The sequence below is a fragment of the Procambarus clarkii genome, unplaced genomic scaffold, assembly GCF_040958095.1.
Source record: "Procambarus clarkii isolate CNS0578487 unplaced genomic scaffold, FALCON_Pclarkii_2.0 HiC_scaffold_146, whole genome shotgun sequence".
Taxonomy (NCBI): Eukaryota; Metazoa; Arthropoda; class Malacostraca; order Decapoda; family Cambaridae; genus Procambarus; species Procambarus clarkii.
In genome coordinates, this window is record NW_027189179.1 from 857,829 (window position 1) to 868,027 (window position 10,199).

Consider the following 10,199-nt stretch of genomic DNA (forward strand, 5'->3'; position numbering starts at 1 on the left):
CAGAAGCACGTGACACTCCTCTTCACTGCTTCTCCTCACCGCTCGAGGTCCTCTGCTCCACTACCTTGGAGTCTCATCAACTACTTCATCTGTGCTGGCTTCGAAGTTCTCAGCAACTTCTTCCCCAAAGACAAACCTGCAACCCATCGAAACTCCAATAAAAATGTTTCCCCTTTAATACATAAACAAAAATAATCACACAATATGTTTGCCTCAAACCTCTATCTGTCCTCTACATACAGTGAGAGTGGACTCCCCCGTTTTGGGCGGGTCCATACTCCACCTCGCCCGGCGGCGGTCCTCACTTGCTGGGAGGGTCTTCCACCGTCAGGAGCCAGCTTCCTCAGTTACTTGCCAGCGCTCAGAGGGGACGGACGTCGCTCCGTGTTCCTCCGTCTCCACTCTCTTATTTTAGGCCTTCTGCCTTATTAAAACATGTCTAACTTATCAATAAACATTGCTACTGTCGCTGGGCACACGACCAACTACAAGCAGTCACAATGAACTGGCGTATATCGTGCTTACCACAGATTGTCTGGTCGAGGGCGCTCCTCCCTCTGACGAAGCTTGATCAGGGCGCTGCCACAGCCCACAATAATGCCTCTGGGCGGTTTAATAACACTCCTCGTCGCCCACGACTTGAGACCATACGTCCCCAGCTCGAGTCCACAGCTGGTACGTCTGCACACTTCTCTTCTCTTCGAGATATATCACTAGGGACCGACTAAAGAGCCTAAATCTGTACTCCCTTGAGCGCAGGCGGGAGAGATACATAATAATTTACACGTGGAAAATAATTGAGGGGCTGGTCCCAAACCTGCACACAGAAATAACACCACATGAGACCAGAAGACATGGCAGGATGTGCAGAATACCCCCGTTGAAAAGCAGAGGTGCGACAGGTACTCTGAGAGAGAACTCTATCAACATCAGAGACCCGAGACTGTTCAACACGCTTCCACTACACATAAGGGGCATAACTGGCAAACCCCTCACAGTGTTCAAGAGAGAACTGGATAAGCACCTCCAAAGGATACCTGATCAACCAGGCTGTGACTCATACGTCAGGCTGCGAGCAGCCGCGTCTAACAGCCTGGTTGATCAGTCCAGCAACCAGGAGGCCTGGTCGACGACCGGGCCGCGGGGACACTAAGCCCCGGAAGCACCTCAAGGTAGCCTCAAGGTAGGGGTTCATTTCTGACGGGAGCACAATGGAGCACAGCTTTCCCCCTGCGATGTCTGACCTCAAGTGAGGTCAAAGCCCATCCAGAAACGAGCCTCACGCCTCCAACAAAAGTCCACATCTCCTAGCCAGTCATTTATCTGTTTTCTTCTACACTGCCCATAATCTTAAATTGTCATTTATATCCAAGCAACTATTTTACATATGTGTTATCGCTAGACCTTCTAATCAGGTCAGGCTTGATGAATAACTCTCAAGGAGGGAGACTCGTTTCTCCTGCAGGCTGAGATCATAACAGGTGTGCATATTAATGATTCAATTATTTTGTTCATAAAACAATAAACAAATTGTTTTGCTGTTGTTACACTATATACACACGTTATATATAAGTTTCTACATGTTTTGCTCATCATAACGAACCACTAAGTTGGTATTGTGAGTCAAAATGCAACGAGGAGTGACCGCCACACACCAGCCAGCCACTCGCTGCCACTCACTCCATCAACAACACCTCACTCCCCCTCATTCTCCTCCCTCAATTCGGTTTTTGCGTTTATTAAATATACACAGATGTTATATATATAAGTATTTACAGGTTTTGTTCACCATAACTATACATCTTTGCTTGTATGGTGAGTAAAGGCACAAAGATGTAGCTACTCACACAGTCAGCTGGTGGTGGCCGCCCTCAAGGCCAGACGCACTAATATTTCTCCTCCAACAATATTGTTTGTGGTGTTATTAAGCTATATACACACTATATATATATAAGTATTTACCTGTTTTATTCACTATACTTGTACAAGTAAGCTGGTATGGTGCCCAAAGACCATAGTGGTAACCAGTAAACAACATGATAAGTCATGCAGACGACGCACCTCCCTCACCAAAATGGCGAATCCCAACCTACTCCAATTGCTGTTATTATACTCTATACACACGTTATATATAAGGATCTACATTTGTGTTCACCATAACGAACCACTAAGCAGGTATGGTGAGTGCAGTCAATAAAAGGTGGCCACACAAAGGCGAGACCTAAGCCCTCCATCCCCCACTCCACCTCCCTCCAAACCCCTGTCAACTACACCACAGAAGGGCGTGCCTTTTACCCAAGCAATCCCTGCTCCCTTACCCCCATGACTTCTTCCTGCCCCAAGCAGGCCTGAGCAAGACCTTAGCCCTCCATCCCCCACTTCACCTCCCCCTGAACTCCTGGCAACTACCTCACAGGAGGATGAGCCTACCCAAGTAGCAATGGCCATGGAACAATTTCCTACACTTGTGGGGAGTGAGGGTGAAATTGGATATAAGAAAGCGAGCTTCAAGGTAATGTACTCAAACATTGATGGGATTACCAATAAAGCAAGTAAACTGGCAGAAAGGGCGCAAGAAGAAAACCCTGATGTAATAGGACTCACAGAAACAAAATTGTCTGGAGTCATAACAGATGCTGCATTTCCAAAGGACTACTATATAGTAAGGAAAGAGAGGGAAGGGAGAGGAGGTGGAGGAGTGGCCCTGCTGATAAGGAAGGACTGGAGCTTTGATGAGATGGAAATTCCGGACTGTGACGGGTTCGGAGATTACATAACAGGAACTATAACAATGGGTGGACCTAAGATAATAGTGGCAGTCATTTACAAACCCTCCCCTAAATGACAGAAGACCTGGACCAGATTCAGGAAGCTCTGTGTATTTCTTCGTAAGTGGGTTTGCTACGAAGGTTCCTAAGTGTACCCTAAGAAGATGCTTAGGTGCAATTCAATAATGTCCACTTAGGAAGAAATTTGTTGGTTCACCTGCGTGCCGATAGAGGTCACTACTGTGTTTCGTTTGGCCAATCAGAGAGCAGCAACATTCTTCATATTGAAGATTTAGCGCTGGCTTATCGAAGCTCTACTGCCTCCTATTTACGTCGAATTTTCTTATAAAATTAGTATATTTCGAAGTAAAACAATGTTTTTTCAACTTCTACAGCTAGCACCGACATTGTAGTAAACAAATATGTTACATTTGTTGTTTGCCTACGTAATTCTAAGAGATACTGTGTAGCTGTCCTTGTTGCTCGGAAGATGCGCTGACAATTATTGTATATATTTACTGAATTTACCCAAGGGCCACTAACTATCTAGTGGCCTCGAAGAGGACAGAAAGCCGGCGGCTTGTTAACGGGCCCGCTAATTGTCTTAATTATATTTTTTAGCTGGAATTTGGCATTTACGGCTTCAGCGGGTAGGCGGTTCCATGGGTTTATAGCCCTCTTGGTGGAAAAAAACATCTGTTTTCAATCCTACTTGAGAGAACATACTCTCCAACACTATATCTGTGATTGCCCTGTTATCAGTGACTTCATACCAAATGGTATGAGGTATTTTGAGCTCTGTAATTACTTCATACACTCAGGAATATTGGAAGATATTCTGGTGCTGCACCCAGATTTTGCCAGTGGAGGCTAATAGATCAGCATTAAGTATTTTTTTCTCTCCTGATTCCATGTATGACTGGCCATCCTGTGAGGTGAGGATGTTGGATGAGCTTGTAGCTGGTTTTTGATCTACACTGTGTGGTCCTTTATACAGAATAGGGAACAGTACATTGCTGTGTATACCTAAACATGTTTAAAAATACATTGTTTGAGAGGAGTCTTGTAGAAACTGGTAAGAGTAATTATAATATAATGTTTCCATGATTCAGTGCTTACCTCCGTGAAAATCGCGAAGTTATTTAGTCAGAGTTGATTTGTTTTTTGTATTGAGGCTGGTATTTTCTAAATTGATTCCATGTACAGTATGTCTAACCATCCTGTGAGATGGGAGTATTAGATAAACTTATAGCTAGTTTTTTATCTACATTGTGTAATATTCCATATAGAATAGGGTAGCAGCACATTGCTGTGTATACCTAATCTTCTTAATAAAAAAAAATCAGTAATAAAGATTTTAAATTATAGTTTGTATTATTACAAACACAGTACTGTATTATCCTTATTAAATCATGTTGCCCATGGATCATTAAGATCTCATGTTGATATGTAATAGTCATATTTCTTTTGAACTGCTAATCCATGCTAATCATTCATTAAATTGTGCATTATGTCTCAATTTTTCACTTCCTTGGATATACTGTACAGTACAAAAAGATAGGATAAAAATAAACCAGTAATATTTCTTTCATTATATTTTTCATTTAAATAACTGCATCAATATTTTTACAGCTGACAGGATTTGTTTTACCATACAGGTGCATTATTTGTTAAAAAAAAATTTGGTTTATTGTTACACACAATGGTGCTACATAGCCTTCCCAGCTTGGTGCCTTCATTAATAGTTACTGATTAAAAAATAAATAATAAATATTTTTTATTCAGGAAAAGTACATACAGTTGATTTACAAACATAATGTTGGATTTATATACAGAGCTAGTATATACAATACCTAAAGCCACTAATACTCATAGCATTTCGGGCAAGGTGTGGGGGAAAAAACACAGACTAAAACTTAATAGTAATCGGGATTAGGTACAAATTGTGTTGAGAGAAGGAATAAAAAATACAAAAAGGGGGGTTAAGATAGCATAAATCAGCAATTGCACATGTTGGTGAACAGCGTTGTTTAAAAAATAGCAAGACATGGGTTGACATTTAGGAGGTAAGTTAGGTTACATGGAGTTAATTAGGCAGTACTTGGTTTAACTCTTAAACTGGTTGAGAGAATCATGCCTTTGACATGATTCGGGAGGTCAGTCCACATTCTGGGTCCCTTGATTTGCAGAGCACTTCTAGTTTAGTTACACACAGCCAAATTGTGTAACAGGAAGAGGTCTTGGACACAAATTTGTTCCATGCTAAATGTAGAGGAATCAGCTGAGTATTCCTCAAATAAAATAAGTTGCCTCAGCTTATAAGGTAAATAAAATAAGCATTTCTCAAATAAGTAGCTGCCTCACCTCACTGCCTTACTGCTTCATAGCCTTCCCGGCATGGTGCCTTCTTTTGATAATTACTTGTTCCACACCCAAATTGTATAACAGGAAGAGGTCTTGGACCCCTACTTTTGACATTTTTACCCTTCTCCTTACCTAACATCATTTGTGCAGCATATTTTATTTTATGTCTCACCCAGATTTAATTTCAAAATAAAACCAAACTAAATAAATTAGAAATGGGTATGTATAGCTAAGGTACACCCTTACTACTAGATGAACAGGGGCATTTGGTGATAGTAAATGATCCAATCAGGCAGGGCTCATCACCTTCTCTCATATTTCATGTTCACCAGTGTTTATTTACTTAATAACTACGGGTATAATATCTGGCTATTATGAAACTAATTCTACTATCATAAAAGACATATTTACTTTAAGTTTCAAGCAGAGAATGCATATATAACTAACACGAAGGACTCCTCTTCACTAGATTTAATTTTTATAATCTTTTGTTTATGTTTAAAATCTTAAAATCGATCCCAGTGTTATGTAGTAGAGAAAAATTGAGTTATATCCAGTTTACGTAAAGCTACGAGTGGTCGAACCCACACTTAGATCCCGGAATGAACTTACGAAGGTTTTTTCACTTAGTGTAGCTACTTGAATACCGACGTAGCCGCCATGAAGGCGCTAAGAAGGAAAACATTCGTAGCTAAGAAGAAAAACCTTCGTAAGTACCTTCCTGAATCCGGCCCCTAGACAGGAGTTTGATAGGAACAACATGGCAACCATTAATATAATAGAGAGAGCAGCATCAGTTGCCTGCAGGACTGGCTCAAGACTCTTAATCATGGGCGATTTCAACCATGCAAAGATAGACTGGGAGAATGGTGACCAACATGGTGGTGCAGATATGTGGAGAGCTAAACTCTTGGAAGTGGCAACAAGGAACTTTCTGACCCAGCATGTCAAGGAACCCACAAGAGTGAGAGGCAATGATGAACCAGCTAAACTCGACTTGATATTCACCCTGAATGAGTCAGAAATAAGGGAAGTCAAAGTTAAAGCCCCCATAAGAATGAGTGACCACAGTGTACTAACTTTTGAGTACTTGGTGGAGGCAGGGATAACCTATCCAAGGATGGGATCAGAGGGAAAAAGACTAAATTACCGAAGAGGAAAATATGACGAGATGAGGAACTTCCTCAGGGGAATACCTTGGGAAACAGAACTTAGAGACAAGAATGTGCAGAACATGATGAATTTTGTCATCCAGAAGTACCAGGAAGCTGCAGACAGGTTTATCCCCATCCAAAAGGAGAAAAACGAAAACAACAGAAAATCCCATGGTTTAACCAGGAATGCATGGCAGCAAAGCAACTGAGTAAAAGAACATGAAGAAACTGCAGAAATAACAGAACACTGGAGAGCAGGGAGAGATACCAGAGGGCGAGAAATGAGTACCTCAGAGTGAGGAGGGAAGCAGAGAGACAGTTTGAAAATGACATAGCGAGTAAAGCCAACACCCAACTAAAGCTGCTCCACAGCCACATCAGGAGGAAAACAGCAGTGAAGGAACAAGTGATGAAACTGAGAAAAAGGGAGAACAGATACACAGAGAATGACAAGGAGGTGTGTGAAGAACTTTACAAGAGATTCCAGGAGGTCTTCTCAATAGAGCAAGGAGAAACTCCTGCACTCAATAAGGAGGAGGCAAACCAAGCAACCTTGGAGGAATTTGACCTACCAAGTGATGAGGTCAATAGGTGTCTGCTAGAGCTGGATGTGACAAAGGCTGTTGGGCCTGACAGAATTTCACCATGGATACTAAAGGAAGGTGCAGAAGCACTAAGTGTGCTACTCTCTATGGTGTATAACAGGTCACTGGAAACAGGAGAATTACCAGAAAGTTGGAAGACAGCTAACGTAGTCCCAATATATAAGAAGGGTGACAAACAAGAGGCACTGAACTACAGGCCAGTTTCCCTAACTTGTATACCATGCAAGGTGATGGAGAAGTTTGTGAGGAAAAGGCTCGTAGAGCATCTGGAGGGAAATAACTTTGTAACGCACCACCAACATGGGTTCAGGGATGGTAAATCATGCCTCAAAAGTTGAATAGAATTCTATGACCAGGCAACAAATATTAGGCAGGAAAGAGAAGGGTTGGCCGACTGCATTTTCCTGGACTGCCAAAAAACCATTGACACAGTACCCCATTAAAGGCTGTTAAAAAAGTTGGAGCATCAGGCAGAAGTAAAAAGGAAGGTGCTCCAGTGGATAAGGGAGTACTTAAGCAACAGGAAATAGCGAGTAACTGTGAGGGGGAAGAGACATCAGAGTGGCGAGATGTCACCAGCGGAGTCCCACAGGGGTCAGTACTTGGACCCATTATGTTTCTAATATATGTAAACGATCTTGCAGAGGGTATAGACTAAGTCCTCTCAATGTTTGCTGATGATGCAAAAATTATGAGAAGACTCAAGGCGAATGAAGATAGACAGAGACTACAGGATGAATTGGACAAACTGGAGGAATGGTCTAGAAAATGGCTGCTAAAGTTCAACTCAGGAAAGTGTAAGGTAATGAAAATAGGTGAAGGGAGCAGGAAGCTGAACACAAGGTATCATCTGAGAGGTGAAATCCTGCAAGAGTGAAATAGAGAGAAAGATCGGGGGGTTGATTTCACACCGAACCTGTCCTCAGAGGCCCATATCAAAAGAATATCACCAGCGGCATATGCTAGACTGGCGAACATAAGAACTGCCTTTAGAAACTTATGTAAGGAATCGTTCAGGTCCCTATATAACACTTATGTAAGACCAATCCTGGAGTATGCAACTCCAGCCTGGAGCCCATACCTAGTTAAACACAAGACAAAGTTAGAGAAGATCCAGCAGTATGCCACCAGGCTCGTCCCAGAACTGAGAGGAATGAGCTATGAGGAAAGGCTAAAGGAGCTGAACCTCACATCCCTGGAAAAGAGAAAGTAAGGGGAGACATGATAACAACCAACAAAATTCTCAGGGGAATTGACAGGGTGGACAAAGACAAACTCTTCAGCACGGGAGGGACATGAACAAGGGGACACAGGTGGAAACTTAGTACCCAGATGAGTCACAGAGACGTTAGAAAGAATTTGTTTAGTATCAGAGTAGTTAATAAATGGAATGCACTAGGCAGTAATGTGGTGGAGCCTGACTCTATACACAGTTTCAAATGTAGATATGATAGAGCCCAGTAAGCTCAGGAATCTGTACACCAGTTGATTGACAGTTCAGAGGTGGGGACCAAAGAGCCAAAGCTCAACTTTCGCAAACACAATAAGGCAAGTACAATTAGGTGAGTACACACAGTCAGAAGACGACGCCACCACCCTCCCTACGACAGCGTTACTCCTCCCTCCATAAAGCACAGCACTAAATATCACCACACTCCTGCTATTATCAGAATCCTAGTCATTTTTATCACAGTCAGGGGTCTTCTGTAATACTATCATCGTTAAATAATAGCATGAACATATATATTATGACATTTGTAGGCGATGCTGTGGTCACAAGCTGAACAGCGGTGCTGTGAGCTCGTGCTGCGTGCGTCAGCCTCATTGGCTTGCTCAGTACTGAAGCTCTCACACCCAAGAATGTTGGCCTTTTTTTCTAGGTGGTATCTGACAACTATCGGTCGTGGCTGCACTATAGCTGCCCCTATCCCAATCGGGGCGTTTAATTTATAGCGCTAGACACGAAATCATATATATATGACATGCGCGGTTTCAGTTTTGCCATTGAAAGTATATATATAAAATTTGCGTGGTTTTAGGGTTAAGCCTTGTAGGGTTTGTGCTGTGGTAGTAGAGTAGCCTAGGGTTATATTTTTAGTCATTAGGCTACAATATCCTACTTCCTTGGAATTTAGCAAATAAATGATAGACATATTTACACAAATGATTTGATTGATAATCAGTGTCACTATTGGTAATACCTAAAGATAGCTCATCATTATTGCTGTTGGTTGGATAGCAACACTTCTTAAAACTCAGAGGTGAAACAATTACATGAAATAAAAAACATATTAAGATAATTCAGGGAAATTAAATATATTTTTGGAACACAACTCGTGTTGTTAATTACTCCTACCCTCATAGGGGTTATCTTGAGATGATTTCAGGGCCTAGCCTCCCCGCAGCCCAGTCCTCGACCTGGCCTTCTTTTTTGTTACACACCCCCAGGAAGCAGCCAGTAGCAAATGTCAAACTTCCAGGTACCTATATACTGCTCGGTAACAAGGGCATCAGGGTGAAAAAACTCTACCCATTTGTTTCCGCATCCACCGATGATCGAACCCGGAACCTCAGAACTAAAAATCCGAAGCACTGTCAACTCAGCTGTCAGGCCCACTGCACAATATTTAAATACTTGTTAGGCTGTACAATATTTTGTTCAATACTAGACAATTGTGATATCCTACTCCTACACCAGGTTAGCACAATTAATTGGATTAATCTTGGTGGATCATTATTTAGTTCAGCACTAGCCTAATTTGGTTCCATCCCATATAAGGGTCGGCAAATTAATGAAGTGGTACAATTATGTGCAGAAATAAAATGGTGCAATATTTAATTTTTTTTTATTTTATATGTTTAATGTTTCTCTCAGTGCTTAAGAGAGATATGTACACATTTATGATTAGTAGCCTCTCATCTACCTCTTGTGATATTTAATAGTATTTATTAATTTATTAGATACGTATGCTGTGATTCTCGTGTGAGGTGAACTTCGTTTGGAGATATATTCTCACGGAATGGTCATGCAGTAAGTGAATATAGGTGGCTCCTAGACGTACCCTCCTGAGATGATAATTTATATAATTAGCTGTCTGTGTATAAAACTCAGAACTAACACCCAAGGATTATTTTCTGATGGTTGGCATGGTTCTATGAGAGTAAAACGACTATTGAATTGTTTGCTTTGAAGGAGTTAATTATGCTCCTAAGGTTGTAAATAATCTCAGCTGTGTTTCGTGATGGATGTATCACTGTCATCTAGGTATATTCTGGTTAAATAATGAGACCACTCTGGAGCTGTAGGT